General features: G+C 42.0%; 1 long non-coding RNA gene across 1 annotated transcript; it reads right to left on the minus strand.

Moving 5' to 3' along the window:
- Positions 1–360: 360 nt before the first annotated feature.
- LOC116457352 (uncharacterized) lies at positions 361–20,457 on the minus strand. Its single transcript, XR_004245006.1, has 2 exons — positions 20,370–20,457; positions 361–869 (listed from the first exon to the last, which is right to left on the minus strand). It is a non-coding gene; the product is annotated as an uncharacterized LOC116457352 (long non-coding RNA).
- Between the last annotated feature and the right edge of the window lie 267 nt (positions 20,458–20,724).

Genomic DNA, 20,724 nt, shown 5'->3' on the forward strand with positions numbered 1-20,724 from the left:
GCAATTGGGAGAATCTAGTTAAATAGACCCAAAAGCATGCACACACCGGTATTCTTTCTTTCCCTTTCTCTCGCCCCCTCTGCTTGTAAGTTACCCTCCACCCCAGCTCTTCTCCAGGAGAAACGTGCAGCCAGTCCTCAAAGTCCCCCATCAGTGGTCATGTCCTTAATCTCCCTGCTTTCCTCTGCCCTTCTTTCCAAGTGGAGAATGTGGGTTACCTGGTGGGAGCAAAACAGATCTGACTGAAGTTCTCAGCGGGCTCCAGTAGAAAGCATACCTTCGTGTAGGTGGGCCTATATCCATCATTTATTGTTTTCTAAAAACAGATTTGTATGATGAGAAAAATAATGCACGCTAATCGCAGAAGAAGTACAAATTCCCCCACTTATTTATTTCTGCATGCAGATGCTTATCTAACTCAGGCTGAGTAGGTTAAGGTAAGACATTCTGGAATGGGAAGACAAATCACTGGAGAAGAGGATAGTGGAGCTTCTAAGAGAGTCCAGGTAGAGATCACACCCAGACCCTGCAGTCATTCCCCTCCTCTGAACGCTGCCCCTTGACGTGCTTCGGTTTCCCTTCTTTCAGAGCATGTGCCCAATATCGCTGTACACATTCACATAGTTCTTTCGGCCTCTGACCTGTGATTGCTTGGGGATCTGAGCACCATGGACTGGACTGGGGTGACCTGGTGGGTTGGGCTGAATGCGGGCGCTGGGGCAGCTGCCATGGCCAAGCCTTGCCCTGGAGAACAGCTGTGCTGGGCCGGCTCAGACGTACGTGCCTCCCCAGCAGCCTGGCTGCATCTGGTATCCTCTTTGACTTCATCTGGCATCTTTGTAACTCGAGGTCAAGCAGAAAAGAATAACCTGTTGAAATAACAAATCCATTAAGTTATTTTTAAATATGGATAAGTAAAAAATAAGAAAACAGAAATGGTTTATAATCCCACCTCCTAGCTAGCCTTTGTGAACATTTAAAAAATTACAGGCACAGCCTTAAAATGTGCAAAACAGCACGGGAAAGTTCAAATGAAAGGTAGATAGACTTTCTTTCCAGCAGTCCTTCATTTCAAAGATAACCATTACTACCTCTGGAAAAAAAATATTTGTGTATGTGTATACTTATCTTTTAAAATTTGTAGAACATAGATTTTTTTCCATATTCATTCTGCTGCTTTTTTCTTTTTTCACTTCCTATTTCTCAGAGATATTTACACATTGGCACATCTAGATGTAATTAATACTTCTTAAGAGTGCATAGAATTCCATTTGTAAGGTAGCGTAATTTATTTAGCTTATTCCTTACTCATGGATATTCAGGGTTTAGTTTTCTCACTATAACCACATTGCAATGAACATATGCTTATGTCTACCTTGGAATATTTTTGTTGGTGTAATCGACAGGGTAATTTCATAGGAGTGGAAGTGCCAAGTTGCACAATGTGGACTATGCTTTAAAAAGGTATTGGTAGAGTTTGTCAAATTGCCCTTAAAAAAGATCATACACGTTTGGCTGGGCTTGGTGGCTCATACCTGTAATCCCAGCACCTTGGGAGGCCGAGGTGAGCAGATCACCTGAAGTCAGGAGTTCGAGACCAGCCTGGCCAACATGGCAAAACCCCGTCTCTACTAAAAATACAAAAATTAGCCGGGCATGGTCGTGGATTCCTGTAATCCCAGCTACTGAGGTGGCTGAGGCAGGAGAATCACTTGAACCTGGGAGGCAGAGGTTGCAGTGAGCCGAGATCTCACCATTGCACGCCAGCCTGGCAACAAGAGCAAAATTCCATCTCAAAAAAAAAAACAAAAACATACAAGTTTATACTCTCACCACAAAGTGAACAAGGTTGAGCATCTTTTCATATGTAAAATGACAGTTAATATTCCTTTTTCTGTCAATTGCTTATTCATATTCTTTGCTCATTTTTCCATTGGGTTCAGCATTTACTGATTTGGCTGAGCTTGATAAATTAAGAAAATTAGTCTTTTGTCTTTCATTGTATTTTATGAATGTTTTCTTCAATTTGTCTTGTGTTTTAACTTTATGTTTAGTTCTTGTTTTTGTTTGGTTTGGTTTTTGCTGCAGCAGCATTTTTAACATTTCATATGGCAAATTTGGCAGAGTACCTTTAGGCTATTGGCTTTTCTGTCTTATTTTGAAAGGTCTTCCCCACTGCAAGCTTATAAATCAATTTACCCATGCTTTTTATTTAAAACAACAACAACAGCAACAGCAGCCGCCACATTATTGTTGTCAGGAAAGCCAGATAGTCAATGCAGAAAATTTGTAAAATACACTTAAGAAACAGAAAAAAAATGTTATCGTGAAATTGCTAGAGATAGTCACTGTGAATATTTTGTCACAGAAAGTTCTTGCCTTTGATTCTATGCAGTAACGGACTGTATTTTGATGTCATGAATTATACTTGTTACATATTTGAGTTATATTTTTAAAAAACAGTTTTTTGAGGTATAATTTATATATCATGAAATTCATCCATTTTAGGTTATAATTCAATGATTTTTAGTAAACTTACAGAATTGTGCAATCATCACTACAGTCTAAGTTTAGAACCTTTATTTCCTTCACCCCGGAGAGAAACCGTGTGTCCATTTGCTGTCACTCTCTGTTCCCTCCCCTCAGACTTAGGCAACCACTAATCTACTTCCTGTCTCCATGGATTTGCCTTTTTTGAACATTTTATATAAATGGAATCATACAATATGTATGTTTTTGTGTGTTTGGCCTCCTTCACTTAATGTGAGTTTCATCTATATTGTAGCTGTATCAGTACTTCATTGTTTTTATTGCTAAATAGTATTTCATTGAATGGATATGTCACATTTTTGAGTATCCATTCATCAGTGGAAGGACGTTTGGATTATGTCCACTTTTCAGCTGTCATGAGTTTTATGCTAGCTATAAACGTTTGTCTACAAGTTTTTATGAGGACATAGTTTCATTTCTTCTGGGTGTGTATCGAGGAATGGAATTGCTGGGTCACATGGTAACTTTATGTTAATGTGTGGTTGTATTTTTGAAGAGCTGACTGGGACCAATCGAAACCTTAACTAAGAAGTGCAGACAGAAGCCTCCAGAGGAAAACCTCCCCAGAGAGGTAAGACCTGTGCAGTGTTTAAAGTTAGAGGACTTTAAAGCTGGGCGTGGTGGCTCACGCCTGTAATCCCAGCACTTTGGGAGCGCAAGGGGGGGCGGATCATGAGGCCAGGAGTTCGAGACCAGCCTGGCCACCATGATGAAACCCTGTCTCTACTAATAATACAAAAATTATCCGGGCGTGGTGGCACGTGCCTGTAGTCCCAGGTACTTGGGAGGCTGAGGCTGAAGAATCACCTGAACCTGGGAAGTGGAGGTTGCAGTGAGCTGAGATCGTGCCACTGCACTCCAGTCTGGGAGACAGAACGAGATTCCGTCTCAAAAAAAAAAGTTAGAGGACTTTGAATAGAGCCTAAGGTTATCTTTGGGTCTTGACCTAACAGAATGTTAGATGTGTTTCTTTTTGCGTGATATCAGTTGAGACACTAATGTGTAATGGACAACAAATACAAAAATGAGTGTAAGACTGAACCCCACATGGGGAAAACTTAGAAAGGGTCGGAGATAAGGAGATGAGAACAGATGTTTGTACACCCATGTTCAGAGCAGCATTATTCACAATAGCTGAAAGGTAGAAGCATCTCAATTGTCCATTGATGGATGAATGGAAAAACAAAGTGTGGTCTTTCCACACAATGGAATATTATTCCATCCTGACACATGCTATAACATGGATGAACCTTGAGGATATTGTATTCAGTAGAATAAGCCAGTCACAAAAAGAAATACTGTATGATTCCACTTATATGGGGTCCCTAGAGCAGTCAGATTCATAGAGACAGGAAGTTCAAATGGTAGGTGCCAGGGACTGGGAGTCAGGGGTGGGGGAGTTCATGTTAGAAACTCTGGGTACACAGTTTCAGTGTGGGAGGATTAAAAGAATTTTGGAGATGGTTTGGCAGTTATAGTTGCACAGCAGCATGAATATAGTTAATACAACTGAGCTATACATTTGAAAATGGTAAAAATGCTAAGTTTTATGTTGTATGTAATACCACATACAAAGTAATGAAAAAGAGGGGGATTCCAGTATAGCCAGAGGAGGCGTATTTATGCCATGCCCTGTCTCCAGACTCCTCTTCTCCTCCACTCCACCCATGGGTGGGGAAAGGGCTTCAGTAGAATTGTCCATGAGCTTGATTTGTGTTTGCTGAACTTGGGGCACATTCAGAATGGGGTTGACACCTTAGGAAGTGGAGGGGCTAAGAGGCAGGTTCACCAACCAGCAGTGGGGTCAGGAGCGTGCTGTTGTTACCTCTGGAATATCAAGGCCAAGGTCTCTCAATATTTCCTGTCCCCCAGAGTAGGCCCCTCCGCAGGAGAGCTGGCGAGAGCAGTTTGTGAGTGCTGCCTGGGGAGCCACTGGAAAGGGTGGAGTCTGCAGCAGCATGAAGCCATGTGGAGTGCACAGTGGGGAAAAGCAGCCTGGGGGATGGAATGTTTTGTTCAAAGCCTGAGAATTAGGTGAGAGGCCTCAGCAATTGGGTAATTAAAAAGAAAACAAAAGCCCATGAAATTGTTTCATGGAAGTAAGAGTTTGCTTTCACTGTGTCAAGCCCAGAGTGCAGGGAGCCACCTAGCTAAGTAGAATCCATTGCCTCTCCCCAGGAAGGGCCCCAAACAGCAGCTAGTGGGAGAATGGAGAAGAGAAGACGCCCACGCCTTCTTCTCCAAAGCAGGCAGTCTTTAGGCCTCACTTAGCCAAGAAGAGAAGGACTCTGAATGAGGACTGAATGGCTTGTTAATATCTTGGACTGAACCTGTACCATTGCTGATTTTATGATCTTAACACTGTAGAACCATCCATTATCTAAGAGTGAATGCAGAAGTCATGAGATTTGCCCAAGTATCCATTCAGGGATAGAGGAAATTATCTCCATAATTATATTTTGAAGGCACCATGGGAGAATAAACAAAAACAAACAAACAAATCAAAGACAGTTATTGGCTTTGCTACAAAACTGGTTTAGTCAATATACAAATTGTACTCCCAGCCCTTTTTCCCGTCAGAATATCTTTATTTTTTTTTAACATATGAGCATTTTTTTTTCCCCAGTGTCTTTGTAAAGACTTTTATTTTTGTGGTCCACATGCTTTAACTTGTGTATGGAAATAATCCGGACCGAGTCAGAAATCGTGGGTTCTAGTCTGTCTGACAGTCTCAGTCTTCTTCTTTATTTTATTTTAATTAATTAATTTTATTTATTTTTTTATTTTTGAAATGGAGTCTTACTTCGTTGCCAGGCTGGAGTGCAGTGGCGCAATCTTGGCTCACTGCAACCTCCAACTCCTGGGTTCAAGCAATTCTCCTGCCTCAGCCTCCCGAGTAGCTGGGACTACAGATGTGTGCCACCACACCCAGCTAATTTTTGTATTTTTAGTAGAGATGGGGTTTCACCATGTTGGCCAGGATAGTTTTGATCCCTTGGCCTCGTGATCCGCCTGCCTTGGCCTCCCAAAGTGCTGGGATTACAGGTGTGAGCCCCTGCGCCCGGCCTCTTCTTTTTTTTTAATTTAAATTTTTATTTTAAGTTCTGGGGTACATGTGCAGGATGTGCAGGGTTGTTACATAGGTAAATGTGTGCCATGGTGGTTTCCTGCACAGATCAACCCATCACCTAGGTATTGAACCCAGCATCCATTAGCTATTTTTCCTAATGCTTTCCCTCCCCCAGACTCAGTCTTCTTAACAGGGGGTGGTGGGGGGAAAGAAATATGTCTCTTGCCATGTGACAATGTTATTATAAAGATTAATATATCAGCACTGGGCTATTTGGGGAGTGGGGGTGGAAGGAATAAATGCTACATTTATACCTTTAAAAATTGTTAAATACTCTTCTATTAATATTTGAGCCTCCTTTCTTTATTTGCATTGTACATGAAATAGTCCTTACAAAATGAATCACTTAATATGTTGGCACAAATATAGTCTTTCTTAGTCAGTGTTCACATAGAAACCATTTGGACTTATTTTACTCAAAAAGGGAGTTATTAGAAGGATGCTGGGGAAGGATATCTGGATTCCTGAGGGCCAAGACCCAGGGAGCAAGAAGCCATCAGGAATTCCCAGGCCTCATCTGCTTCATTCTTTTCTTCCAAGATTATATCACTGTAGTTTCAGCCAAACACAGAGATCACAATTCCATAGTCCCCAAGAAACAGCTGGGCTAGGGACATAGGTCTCTTAATATAGAAGGACTGCCAGGAACTCAGCTAGTGGGTGTGTGGGGACAGACCTTGGAGAAAAGGGGTAATTGTGCACTGGATTGACATAAAAGAAGTGTCTGCTCTGAAGCTATAGCAACCTCCCTTATCCATGGGTTATTGATATGTTTCAAGACTCCAATGGCTGGCTGAAACCTTAAATACTACTGAACACTAGACATACTGTTTTTTCCTCTACATACCTACGATAAAGTTTACTTTATAAGTTAGGCACAGTAAGAAATGAACAACAATAGCTAATAATGAAATAGAATTATAACAGTATACTTTAATAAAAGTTATGTGAATGCAGCCTCTTTCTCTCTCAAAATGCTTTGTTGCACTGTACCAAGGTTAAACTAAAAACCATGGACAGTGAAACTGCAGATAAGCGGGGACTGTTGTATTTGAAAATGAAGCTGTCATTCATTTCCTTCCTGCCCACCAAAACCCCACTGTATTAGGCCATTCTTGCATTGCAATAAAGAAATACGTGAGACTGGGTAATTTATGAAGAAAAGAGGTGTAATTGGCTCGCAGCTCTACAGGCTGCACAGGAAGCATGGCACCAGCTCCTGCTTGGAGTCTAGGGAGTCCTCAGGAAGCTTTCAATCACAGCAGAAGGCGAAGGGGAGCAGGTACATCACACGGTGAAAGCAGGAGCAAGTTGGGGTAGGGAGGTGCCACACAATTTTAAGCAACCAGATTGCATGTGAACTGAATGAGAGCTCACTTATCACCAAGGTGATGGCCCAAGCCATTCATGAGGGATCTGCCCCCATGATCCAAATACCCCCTAGCAGGCCCCACCTCCAACATTTCGGATTACTGTTTCAACCTGAGATTTGGGCGGGGACAAATATCCAAACTATCTCACCAACCAACCCCTAACTGTGATCACTGCAAATAAACTCCAGTAACAGAAAAAGCAGTCCAGTGAAAGATATAACAATTTTTCTATTTCTTCTGAGTTTAGAAAAATGAGCTAGAAATTTGGTGTGTGGGAGAGTTCATCTAAAGTCTTGTATATGCTCAAGAATGTCTTGTCTGTGAGTGTGCTCTATAACATTTTGAGAAACTACAGAAGGAAATTATAACGTCTTTTCCCATGAAAACTCTTAGGAAAATGAGGCCGGGCGCAGTGGCTCATGCCTCTAATCCCAGCACTTTGGGAGGCTGAGGCGGGCAGATCACGAGATCAGGAGATGGAGACCATCCTGGCTAACACGGTGAAACCTCGTCTCTACTAAAAATACAAAAAATTAGCCAGGCGTGGTGGCGGGCACCCGTAGTCCCAGCTACTCGGGAGGCTGAGACAGAAGAATGGCGTGAACCCGGGAGGCGGAGCTTGCAGTGAGCCGAGATCGCGCCACTGCACTCGCTGGGCAGAGCGAGGAGACTCCGTCTCAAAAAAAAAAAAAAAAAAAAAAAAAAGGAAAATGGATGCCAGTTGACTGGATCAAATTTCGTATTTGTAGACTTGGTAGATTTGGAACTTTAAAGTAGATCCTATGAGGAGACAGATAATTGAAGAACAACAACAAAAAAGTAAAAAAACTCTGTGTCCTCGATGACTCCATGAACTGTAAGTTAAACACTATGGTATATCATATTTACCCTAACGGAGAAACACTCAGAAACCTAGCCGGTTTTTTGAGGGAAGAACTATTTGTATAGAAACCTGGAGGTACAAACCGTTTAGTAAGAGAATTGTCCTATTGTGCCTTTAGCCACATCTCATTTAAATTTGTGAGTAAAGAAAGTTCTAGAGCCTGTAGTAAAAATATTTATTCAAATGTAAATTCATTTATTCAAATACATTTTATCTACCCTTTCCTTCCATCCGGCACCTTCTCAAGGAGCTGTCTAGTACAGTATTTTGGGATCTTGAATCAGCTGCTGACCATGGCTCTTAGTTGCATAGAGACCTCTTGTAAACGCATTTGCTTGTCGTGGAGCTTAACATTTATTATTTAGTAACCAAAGATAGACATGGGTTCAGGATCCTGCAGAAATTAAACAGAGGTCCTTGAAAAACTTGAATGTGTCCTGCTTATCTTTTCATTTCTCCTTTTCCTGGGTTTTCACTGATATCTGTATGGGAAAAGTATAGCTATATTTTCCTCTTGTATTCTCAAAGGCAAGTACTGAGTAGCCCAGATTCACCATTTGACAGGAAACAGAGTGTCGTCACTGTGGGCAGATCTAATACCAATGGAAAAGAGCTGATGTAATTTATATGCTGTCTATGATTTCTGGAAGTCTTTACAGAATTGCTTTGTATTGTAAGAGCAGCCAAAGGGAGCTGTACTAAGCAACATTTAACAGAGTAGTAAAATGCATTTCACACCAGGAGGAATTCAGCCATGCTAGAATATGGTACCTTCCACATCGAAGGGCAAATCACAATCAGAATAAGGCCCACAAAGTTTATTTCACCTACTGTGTTTGGAACTTTGCCAAACCTCAACTTTAACAGTGACATAGACATATAAATATATAATGTACATGAACAAATGACCAGTAAACTTTGACATCTGGTTTTTATCTTAAGTCTGTTTCTTTGTCTTGTCACTGTGGAAAAAAACCCGGAAAAGTCTTGAAAGCTAATTAGCTCCAAATTTATTTTAGGAATGAAGGGCCAAAGAGTTTTGATGACAAATTTTTCTTTGTTGCAGCTGCCAAGCTGGTCTCTGACCCCTCAATTTAATGGAAGTGATTATTTATTTGCACATACGTCCTTTGTTTTTTTCAATACAGAACTCTCTTTCCTGGAAATAGGCACCTGGCTTCTAATTCCCATTTGCAAAGAATTTGCTGTCTTAAACAAGCTTTAAAATACTGTACTAAACATCTCTTTCAATATATTCCTTTATTAAACTGATTACTAGGCTTTATCAGAGGGAATGTATAATAATAATATGTATTTCTTTGAGTTTGTATTTTCCTTCAAATTAAAAAGTTTTTTCTCTTTTTTTTTTTTTTGAGACGGAGTCTCGCTCTGTCGCCCAGGCTAGAGTGCAGTGGCGCGATCTTGGCTCACTGCAAGCTCCGCCTCCCAGGTTCCCGCCATTCTCCTGCCTCAGCCTCCTGAGTAGCTGGGACTACAGGCGCCCACCACCACGCCCGGCTAATTTTTTGTATTTTTGGTAGAGACGGGGTTTCACTGTGTTAGCTAGGATGGTCTTGATCTCCTGACCTCGTGATCCGCCCGCCTCAGCCTCCCAAAGTGCTGGGATTACAGGTGTAAGCCACCATGCCTGGCCAAATTTTTTTCTTGTAAGACTAATTTCCCACCCAGTTTACATATTCTTAGTGAGTGTGCATGCACACACACATACGTACACATACACACACACACTTTCTACATTCTTGTCTTTTTCATTATATTTATGAATATGTTATTTTGGTATAGGTGTAAATGAAAAGTTATTAATTTCAGGTTATTGATTGTCTATTATTTTGAAAGACCAAAGTTTGACTTAATTCCACTTTATCATAATCACAAAACTTCTGGTGGGCTATCTTGTCCTTTTAAAGCAGTTAAATAGCTTTATATAAATATGAATATATATATTATATGTACATAAATGTATATATACATACATATTTGAGAAATATATATAAGACATATGGCATATATATGAAAGCACCACTGAATCAGACACATTATATACATTTCTCTTTATTTTAAAGCAAAAAGCGTTTAGGGGGAAATGTATAGGCTGAAGTTAAAGATTTGGGAACTCAGTGGTCATAAGGTTGCTGGTCTAATGATGTCAATGTCAGTGCTCCAGCCTAATGGGAAAGGTATGGAGAACCGCTTAGCTTTCTTCTCAGCAGAACTTGTCTCCTTTTCCTCCTCTGCACACTCTGAGACTTTGTAGGACTTAGAAGGCTATGTCTGTGAATCAGCCAGGAAATAGATCTCTCTGCTGGGCTTAATCAACCTCTGCTGCCCTTAGGTCTTCGCAGAGGTCCTGGGATTGCAGGTTCTGGACCTAGCCCAAGGAAGCTCAGTTTTCCTTGCCAAAATCTACGCAAATAACATCCAGAAGAGGATCACTTTTTCTTTTTTTTTAAGAGCATGAATTTAAGTGTCACTCATTCTCCCATGTAAACATTGGCATAAACAGCTGATTTTATCCTTGGGATGGCATAGTCTATCCCACGACTGCCAGAAGAACCTGGACTCTGCCATGGTAAATAAACCCCTCATCTTGCCCAAGAAGAAGGACATTTATATGGTTATAAATGCCTACATTTTATTACAGGCTTAAAATTTGATACAAAATGTAAACATTGTGTTTGGCATAGTTGGGAGTAAATTTACATTGCTAATGGTTTCAAAACAAAAATAAGCTTTAGTTAGCAAAGAAAACTTTAATAATTCTATTGAAAATAAATTTTACTGCTATGGCAACTGTAAAACAAAGATAATAAACAAAAGATAACCATAGCGTGAAACCATATCATATTTGTGGGCCATGGGCTGGGAGATTGAATCCTTAGTACTTCTTATGAAAACACAGTGCTTCAGTCAATTTCTGGATCTTACTGTCGGCATACTGTTATGAAGACACATTATTTTGCTTAGTCTGCTTGCCTTTTAGTGAACTTAGTTATATTCATGTCTAAAAAAACCCGTAAACTTAGTATGCGTGACTCATTTTTTCATAGTCTTCAAAATGATTTTAAGGATAGATAATGATCTAGTAAACTAATGTTACCATTAACTGTTAATCACTGGCTATTTACATTTATAATTTCACTTTTGTAGTTTTTGCCTCTATGGATGTATTTTCTAAGGATAAATTTCTAGGAATAAAATTCTTGTGTGAAGGGGTTATTGATACTTATTTTTCTTTTCTTTCTTTTTTTTTTTTTTGAGAAAAAGTCTAGCTCTGTCACCCAGGCTGGAGTGCAGTGTGGCTCACTGCAACCTCCGCCTCCCAGGTTCAAGCGATTCTCCTGCCTCAGCCTCCTGAGTAACTGGGATTACAGGTGCTAACCATGCCCAGCTAATTTTTGTATTTTTAGTAGAGACAGGGGTTCCACCATGTTGGCCAGGCTAGTCTTGAACTCCTGACCTCAAGCAGTCCGCCCATCTCGGCCTTCCAAAGTGCTGGGATTACAGGCGTGAGCCACCACGCCCGGCCCATTTATTTTTCTTATTTAAACATTTTCTTCCTTTGACTTGTTTGCTTGTGTTTGTTCTCAGTTTTTAGAATCATTAAACATTTTGGTCATATAGAAAAATATACAGAAGGTTGGCCGGGCGTGGTGGCTCACATCTGTAATCCCAGGACTTTGGGAAGCCAAGGCGGGTGGATCACGAGGTCAGGAGATGGAGACCATCCTGGATAACACGGTGAAACCCTGTCTCTATTAAAAATACAAAAAATTAGCCGGGCGTGATGGCGGGCGCCTGTCGTCCCAGCTACTCGGGAGGCTGAGGCAGGAGAATGGCGTGAACCCAGGAGGCGGAGCTTGCAGCGAGCCGAGATTGCGCCACCGCACTCCAGCTTGGGCGACAGAGTGACACTCCGTCTCAAAAAAAAAAAAAAAAAAAAAGAAAAGAAAAAAGAAAAATATACAGAAGGCTCTTATTTTATTTATCTTTAGGACTTTTCCCCTGTTGTTTAGGCACTTGTGTGAGCTCAAGAAACATCTAATGAATCAAAAGATAGTCCTTTGGTGCTTTAGAAATGTGGTTTTGAGATTAAGTCAAGTCAATAAGTCTTTATTGAGCATGTGTTACGTACAACAGCACAGACCAAAGCGCAAAGAGATTCTGGAAATTTCGACTTAATGAGTTAATTCAGGCTCCACTAGAGCAGAAGCTGTTGTTCACTTTTCTCCTTCTTGGGTGACAGGTGGGTCTGCATCACAGCTGCTCTGGAGGAAGAGCAGCCATCTCTTCCTGCTGTCACCATTGCCTTGGTAGGACTGGTGTGTGTATGGGTGTGTACTTGTCTTTCTTAACCTTTCACTTTTGAAGATCTTCCTTCTTCATCTTGTCCTGCTCTCTGGAAGGTGAGAGGTTGCTTATGTCATCTCCATTGTGTGCAGTCTAAAATGGCTACAGGCAGTCTAAGCAAAGGGGCTGGAGGAGGAGATGTTGGATATTTCAGAAGACCCTGAAGAAATCCCTTCTCCCTAAAGGAAAAAAGTCGCGGGGAGCAATCGAGATGGCTATACCGAATAAAGCAGTTTTTAGTCAACTTCTACCACCTAGTGGCCATTTCTGAGAGGCTCTTTTCCCCTTTATTTATTTTTAAAAGTATTTTGACATACGCAAAGACATTTGTATCTGTCAATCCATGTTTTCTTTAAAAATGTCAAGATCAAAATAACACAGTGTCACACAGAGATGTAATCATTGCAAGAACTAAAACCCAGAGATGCTTAAAGATGGTTCTTGGGCAATCACTTATATTTTAGTTTGTTCTCTTCGGTCCTATTTGAATTTTTAAAATTCTATTTGAATTTTCGTTATCACATGTGTATGATAATTTTATAATATATATTTTAAGTTTTTAAATTTATAAAGATCTTTTTAAAATATAAATAGAGCTGGGCATGGTGGCTTATGCCTGTAATCCCAGCACTTCGGGAGGCCAAGGCTGGCAGATCACCTGAGGTCAGGAGTTCGAGACCAGCCTGGCCAACATGGTGAAACCCCCATCTCTACTAAAAATACAAAAAATTAGCCAGGGATGGTGGTGCGTGCCTGTAATCCCAGCTATTCAGGAGGCTGAAGCAGGAGAATTGCTTGAACCGGGAAGGCAGAGGTTGCAGTGAGCAGAGATCTCGCCACTGCACTCCAGCCTGGGCGACAGAGTGAGACTCAATCTAAAATACACACACACACACACACACACACACACACACACACACACACACACAAGTTTTGAGGGGTGCTAATTTCTGGCAATTAGTGCAAAAGGAGTATTAAATATGAATGTGAAAAAAGTTTAAAAGGAAAAATTTTAAATGTTTGTTTTTCAGATAACCTTATCTAACATGGGAAATAAACATTACTTAAAAATTTACTTCATTTGCTCCTACTTCACCAAATCAAATGGTTCCCATTTCTCAGGTTGTTTTCATTCATTGATCAATATGCAAACATGGTTTTTCTCTCATATATAACAGTCCATCCAGATTTTCTGACACGGGATCAGAATCTTTAAATGCTTCATTATAGAAACATCACCATCTACAAAGGGGGCATGAGTGAAATCAGTAGAATTTTCTTTGCTTGAGATCTCTTTTGCCAGAAGGGCAAGTGGCTTTTGTCAAATGAATTGTGTTTTGATGAAACAGTATAGCTGATACTCAGAAGCCTGGAGCCCTTCTATTGTGTAAGTTTTGCAGTAGCACAGACTGCATTCTTAGCTCTGACACAGTCTTTGTGATTTTGGACAAAAACTAGGCTTTCAGACTCGATTCCTTGGTGCGTTAGTTTGCTAGGACTGCCATAGCAAAGTACCACAGACTGTGGCTTAAACAGCAGAAATGTATTGTCTCACAGTTCTGGAGGCTGGGAGTCTGAGATCAAGGTGTTGGCTGGGTTGGTTTCCTCTGAGACCTCTTCTCTTGGTTTTCAGGCAGCTGCTGTCTTGCTGTGACCTCACGTGGTCACCCCTCAGGGTGTGTCTGTGTCCTCATCTCCTCTTCTTATGTGAATATCAATCATATTAGATTAGGGTCCATCCTTAATGACCTCATTTTAACCCAATTACATCCTTAAAGATCCTATTTCTAAATACAGTCACATTCAGAGGTACTGGGGCTTAGGGCTTCAGCACTTGAATTTTGGAGAGTCACAACTCAGCTCATAGTGTGTGGCTTGGGAATATGGCTAATAATTTCACCTGGCAGAATTGTGCAGTTTTGAGGTCATGTTTAGAAAACTCCTGGTGTGATGCCAAGGCTCACAGTAGCTGCTCAATGAACAAGCTGTTATTCCTACTTAAGTTTGGATTTTGAATATCAGATTTCCTTAAAGTGAGGAGCCCCTATAACAGAATCCAGGGATTTTTTAAATATTGGATCAAAATGCCATTCGGTCAGCTAGGACCTGACACTAATCTATCTCATTGCATCTTCTCTGGCCTTCATGCTGCACCAAGACACTGCACGCACTAAATGCTCCACTTTTAGGAATGCTTAATTGTCCTGTCTGGGTCCACTTACTCCAGTTACTCCAGCTCACCCTGGGAGGCAGTAAGCCATCCCAAGAACCATGGTTAGGACCATAGGTCCTGGAGTCCCCAAGATGTCCAGCTCCATTGCTTACATCCTAGACATAGGCATGGTATCTAACCTCTTTAAAGCTTCAGTTTCCCCATTTGTGAAATGGGGGCAATTGCATCAGTACTAAATCTGTAGCATTCTTTTGAGAACTGAATAAAATGGTCAAAGTAAAGCCCTTGGCATAATGGTAACAGACAATAGGTAAGCTCTTAATTTTAAAAAATGTTGAAAAAATTTTTTGAGACAGGGTCTCATTCTGTCTCCTAGGCAGTAGTGCAGTGGTGCTATCACAGCTCACTGCAGCCTCGAACTCCTGGGCTTAAGTGATCCTCCCATCTCAGCCTCCCGAGTAGTTGGGACTACAGGTGCTGGCACCATACCTGGCTAATTTCGTTGATTTTAATTTTTTGGCAGAGTCTCGTTATGTTGCCTAGGTTTGTCTCAAACTCCTGGGCTCAAGCGATCCTCCTGCCTCATCTTGGTTTCCTGAAATGCGGGGATTAAAATATAAACCACCGTGTCTGGCCGGTAAACTCATTACTGTTGCCTTTTATTATGATTTTTATTTGCCTCCCAGTACCTAGGTATCTAATTATAAGAGGAATGCCCTTTCAGAATCCCTGTCATAGTATTGCAGTTAGCGGGGCTAGCTCCGCTGCCTTCCTGAGAAGTGATGCTTGGGAGGCTGATATCTCTCCTGCATCCTGCTGCTACCCCATAAAGGAGGAGCGCAGTGGGGCTCAACTCCCAGCCTGCACACCTCCTCCTCTTCCTTAGCTTGCTGATCTTTCTCTTAAGGGCTTTTTCCTCCCTCTGCCTACCCCGGTAAGGACTACCCTCTTTTCCATTTTTTTTTAACTTTTATTTTAGGTTCAGGGGTACATGTAAAAGTTTGTTACGTAGGTAAACTCATGTCACAGGGTTTTGTTGTACAGATTATTTCATCAGCCAGGTACTAAGCCCAGTACCCGATAGTGATCTTTTCTACTCCTCTCCCCCCACCCACCCTCCACCCCCAAGTAGACCCCAGTGTCTGTTGTTTCCTTCTTTGTGTTCATAAGTTCTTGTCATTTAGCTCCTGCTTATAAGTGACAACATGTGGTATTTGGTTTTCTGTTCCTGTGTGACTTTACTAAGGACAATGACCTCTAGCTCCATCCATGTTCCTGCAAAAGACAGGATCTTGTTCTTTTTTACAGCTGCTTAGTATTCCACGGTGTGTATGTACCACATTTTCTTTATCCAATCTGTCATTGATGGGCATTCAGGTTGATTCCATGTATTTGCTATTGTGAATAGTGCTGCAGTGAACATTGGCGTGCATGTGTCTTTATGGTAGAATGATTTGTATTCTTCTGGGTATACATCCAGTAATGGGATTGCTGGGTCAAATGGTAGTTCTGCTTTTAGGTCTTTGAGGAATTGCCATACTGCTTTCCATAATGGTTGAACTAATTTACACTCCCACCAACAGTGTATAAATGTTCCCTTTTCTCTGCAGCCTAGCAGCATCTGTTATTTTCTGACTTTTTAATAATAACCATTCTAACTAGTGTGAGGTGGTATCTCACTGTGGTTTGAATTTGCATTTCTCTAATGATTAGTGGCATTGAGCTTTCTTTCATATGCTTGTTGGCCGCATGTATGTTTTCTTTTGAAAAGTGTCTGTTCATGTCCTTTGCCCACTTTTTAACGGGGTTGTTTGTTTTTCTCTTGCAAATTTAAGTTCCTTATAGATGCTGGATATTAGACTATTGTCAGATGCATAGTTTGCCAGTATTTTTTCCCATTGTGTATGTCGTCTGTTTACTCTGTTGGTAGATTCTCTTGCTGTGCAGAAGCTCTTAAGTTTAATTAGATACCACTTGTCAATTTTTGCCTTTGTTGCGATTGCTTTTGGTGTCTTTGTCATGAAATCTTTGCCCATTCTTTTTTTTTTTTTTTTGCAGACAAAGTCTCACTCTATTGCCCAGGCTGGAGTGCAGTGGCACGATCTCGGCTCACTGCAACCTCTGCCTCCTGGGTTCAAGCAATTCTTCTCCTGCCTCAGCCTCCAGAGAAGCTCAGACCACAGGCGTGCACTGCCACACCCAGCTAATTTTTTGTATTTTAGTAGAGACGAGGTTTCACCATGTTGCCCAGGCTGGTCTCAAACTCCTGAGCTCAGGCAATCCACCTGCCTCGGCCTCCCAAAGTGTTGGGATTACAGGCGTGAGCCATCGTGCTCAGCCTCTCTGCCCATTCTTATGTCCTGAAGGGTATTGCCTAGGTTGTCTTGTGGGATTTTTATAGTTTTGGGTTTTACATTTAAGTCTTTAATCCGTTGTGAATTGATTTTTGTATATGGTGTAAGGAAGGGGTCCAGCTTCAATCTTCTTCATGTGGGTAGCCAGTTATCCCAGCACCATTTATTGAATAGGAAGTCTTTTCCCCATTGCTTGTCTTTGTCTAGTTTGTTGAAGATCAGGTGGTTGTAGGCATGCAGCATTATTTCTGGGCTCTCTATTTTGTTCCATTGATCTATGTGCCTGTTTTTGTACCAGTACCATGCTGTTTTGGTTACTGTAACCCTGTAGTATAGTTCAAAGTTAGGAAGCATAATTTCTCCAGCTTTGTTCTTTTTGCTTAGGATTGCCTTGGCTATTCAGGCTCTTTTTTGGTTCCATATTATTATTATTATTGTTTTTTTTTTTTTTTTGGAGTCTCACTCTGTTGCCCAGGCTGGAATGCAGTGTCACAATCTCGGCTCACTGCAACTTCTGCCTCTTGGTTTCAAGCGATTCTCCTGCCTCAGTCTCTCAAGTAGCTGGGATTACAGGTGCATGCCACCATACCCGGCTAATTTTTGTAATTTTAATAGAGATGGGGTTTCACCATGTTGTCCAGGCTGGTCTCGAACTCCTGACCTCAGGTGATCCACCCGCCTCAGCCTCTCAAAGTGCTGGGATTACAGGCATTGGGCACTGCGCCTGACCCCATATTAATTTTAAAGTAGTTTCTTTTTTCTAGTTCTGTGAAGAATGTCATTGGTAGTTTGATAAGAATAGCATTGAATCTGTACGTTGCTTTGGATTGTATGGCCATTTTAATAATATTGATTTTTCCTATCCATGAGCATGGGGTGTTTTTCCATTTGTTTGTGTCTTCTCTGATTTCTCTGAGCAGTGTTGGAGATCTCTCACCTCCCTGGTTAGCTGTATACCTAGGTATTTTATTCTTTTTTTGTGGCAATTGTGAACGGGATTGCCTTTCTGATTTGGCTCTCAGCTTGACTGTTGTTGGTTTATAGGAATGCCAGTGATTTTTGTACATTGATTTTGTATCCTGAAACTTTGCTGAAGTTGTTTATCAGCTGAAGGGCTGAGACTCTCTGCCTAATTATAACCATGTTACAGTATCTGAAAGAACCTTCTCTTGGCCGGGTGCAGTGGCTCACGCTTGTAATCCCAACACTTTGGGAGGCTGAGGCAGGGGGATCACCTGAGGTCAGGAGCTTGAGACCAGCCTGGCCAACATGGTTAAACCCCGTCTCTACCAAAAAAAAAAAAAAAAAAAATTAGCTGGGCATGGTGGCGGGTGCCTGTAATCCCAGCTACTCAGGAGGCTGAGGCAGGAGAATCTCTTGAACCCAGGAGGCGGAGGTTGCAGTGAGCAGAGATCACACCACTGTACTCCAGCCTGGGCGACAAGAGCAAAACTCCGTCTCAGAAAAAAAAAAAGAATCTTCTTTTTCTCTTGCTTTCCATTGACAATTCCTCCCCACACTTTCCCTCCCTTCTCTGCAAAACTTCTTGAAAGAGTAGGGAGTATGCTGGACATTTGCTTCTGTGCCATGCATATCCTCCTTAGCACCTTCACCTTTTCATTCTGCTCCTGGAGGTCTACCTGAAACAGCTCCCTTGAAGCAGTTCTTCTCTTTTGCCTTCCTAGTTGTTCTGTCTTTGCAGTCCTTATTGCCCAATATCTCCCCCCTCACCCACTTTTTTTTTTGAGAGAGGGTCTGGCTCTGTTGCCCAGGCTGGAGTGCAGTGGCGTGATCACAGCTGACTGAAGCTTTAACCTCCTGGGTTCGAGCAATTCTCCCATCTCGGCCTCCCAAATAGCTGAGACCACAGGTACATGCCACTGAGCCGGGCTAGTTTTTATTTTTATTTTTTGCAGAGATGGAGTCTCCTACATTGTCCAGGTTGTTCTTGAACTCTTGGCCTCAAGCAATCCTCCTGCCTCAGCCTCTCAAAGCCACAGTGCCCAGTCCCACATCTCCTTTTTGAAACTATTTTTTGTCTGGTTTTCATGACTTCGCTCTGGATTGTCACAAGACTAGTAAACTTCCGCAGATGTCTCTAAGTCTCTAACTTGATACTACACTTCTGGGGTGTGGCAGGACCTGGGACACGAACCCAGCTTAGACACAGGGAGGAAGTTGGTGTAAAGAAGGGAACGGGCACAATTGGAGCCAGGGGCCTGATTGGGAAGACTTCTTGGGAGTGCTGCCTTCCCTCTGTTCTGCTTCTCTTCCCATCTCTTACATCTTTTTCTTGCTTGCCTTTCTGATCCCACTCCTTAAAGGTGGTAGGACCCAAGTTTCAGTGTTCCGTTCCCATTCAACCTTCTTATCCCTCCTAATGCTTCAATGATCATATCCACGCAGGTAAATGTCTCTTGACATTTCTCCTGACCATCAGCCCATCATCTCTTACGACTTGCTAGGGACTTCCAACCACATCCAGCCCGCATCTCAAACTTAACTTTAGGGGTGCCATTATTTCTTCGTACTGCCTTGCACTGTGGTCCTTTCCTCTCAATTCCTTCCACTCCAACTCCCTTCCACTTTCCTACCACCTCTCTCCTGCCTTCCCACTTCCAGTCCTCCCAACCCGTGCCTGGGCTCCTCATCTTGCGCCTCTCTTTTCCCTCAGGGTCATCTTTCCCCTAAAGCCTAGTTGGTACAGATTCCTCCCTGCTTCAGAATCTTTAATGGCTCCTTCCTGGTGATGAGAAAAAAGCTCAACCCCTTAGTTAGCCTGGCATTAAAGGCCTTTCACAACCTGGCCTTCACCTTCATGTCTGAAGTCGCCTTCTCTGGATTCTCGCCAAGACGAGCTGTCAGCTGCAGGTTGGGGGTTCTGTTAGACAAGCCATGTGGCTTGACTCTCAATTTTCCTCTTGCCTGAGAGACGCTCCCTGTCTTCTCTCCTCTTTCACAAAGACCACCTGAGCCCATAGTGGTTTTCTGCCTCCTCCGAAGTTCTAAGTAACTTTAAAAAACGTGTCTCTGTGTACTCCCCAAAGAGCCAAGACCCCTGCAGGCAGAACCTGTATTTTTTTTTTGGGTGCAGAAAGTTTGCTGGGCAATCCAATCCTGTTGGATGCACTGCCTGTTACTAGCCATGCTGTGGGCAACTCTCTGCATCTCAGTTTCTTTGGTTTATTATAAAATTGGAATGATTACTTCCTGCTTTCCCAAATGTTGGTTGTAATAATCAAAAGAGCAAATGGATGAGAAAATGCTTTGAAACTCTAATAATAAGCAATGTCAGATATTGTCAGTTTTCCTTTCCAATCCCTGGCTTGTCTGTCTATCCATATCTGTCTTTCTTACTATAAACAATTAAGTGTAAAGCAGACTTCTCAGCTTTAAGCTTTGCCTGGAAAGAACAATTGCAAAGGGCTATCACTCCTTAAGCCCCAGGACATAAGAAGATTACCAGCTGGGCACAGGGAGCTGGGATCCTTCTGCCAGGCTGCTTAGATGATGGGTGCCCAGAGCAGCAGGTACTTACCATCTGTTGAGGCGTCTGGCTCATGCTCAAGAATACAGCTCGGTTTCTCAGCTGACAACACACATCTGACCCAAGGTGTGAAGCTCAGGATCTCAGATATGTGTGATCCAGGATGATTCACTTCCCTGTATGGTCCTGTGAGAACACTTTCGCCTTACGCATTTTCTATTACTATCATGGCCACCAGTGGAATGCAGATATTTAGTCTCTGCTCATTCCCTTTGCCGCCACTGCCAAATGGCCGATGCTGCTGAGGGCTTTTCTCAAACTGGCAGGTGTGTTCTCCTTATCACCTGTCTCATGTGTGTTTCATTTTCTCTTCTCAATTTCTCCAAGGTTAGGATTAAAAAGAACA

Source organism: Hylobates moloch, unplaced genomic scaffold, assembly GCF_009828535.3.
Source record: "Hylobates moloch isolate HMO894 unplaced genomic scaffold, HMol_V3 SCAFFOLD_18, whole genome shotgun sequence".
In the NCBI taxonomy this organism is placed as follows: Eukaryota; Metazoa; Chordata; class Mammalia; order Primates; family Hylobatidae; genus Hylobates; species Hylobates moloch.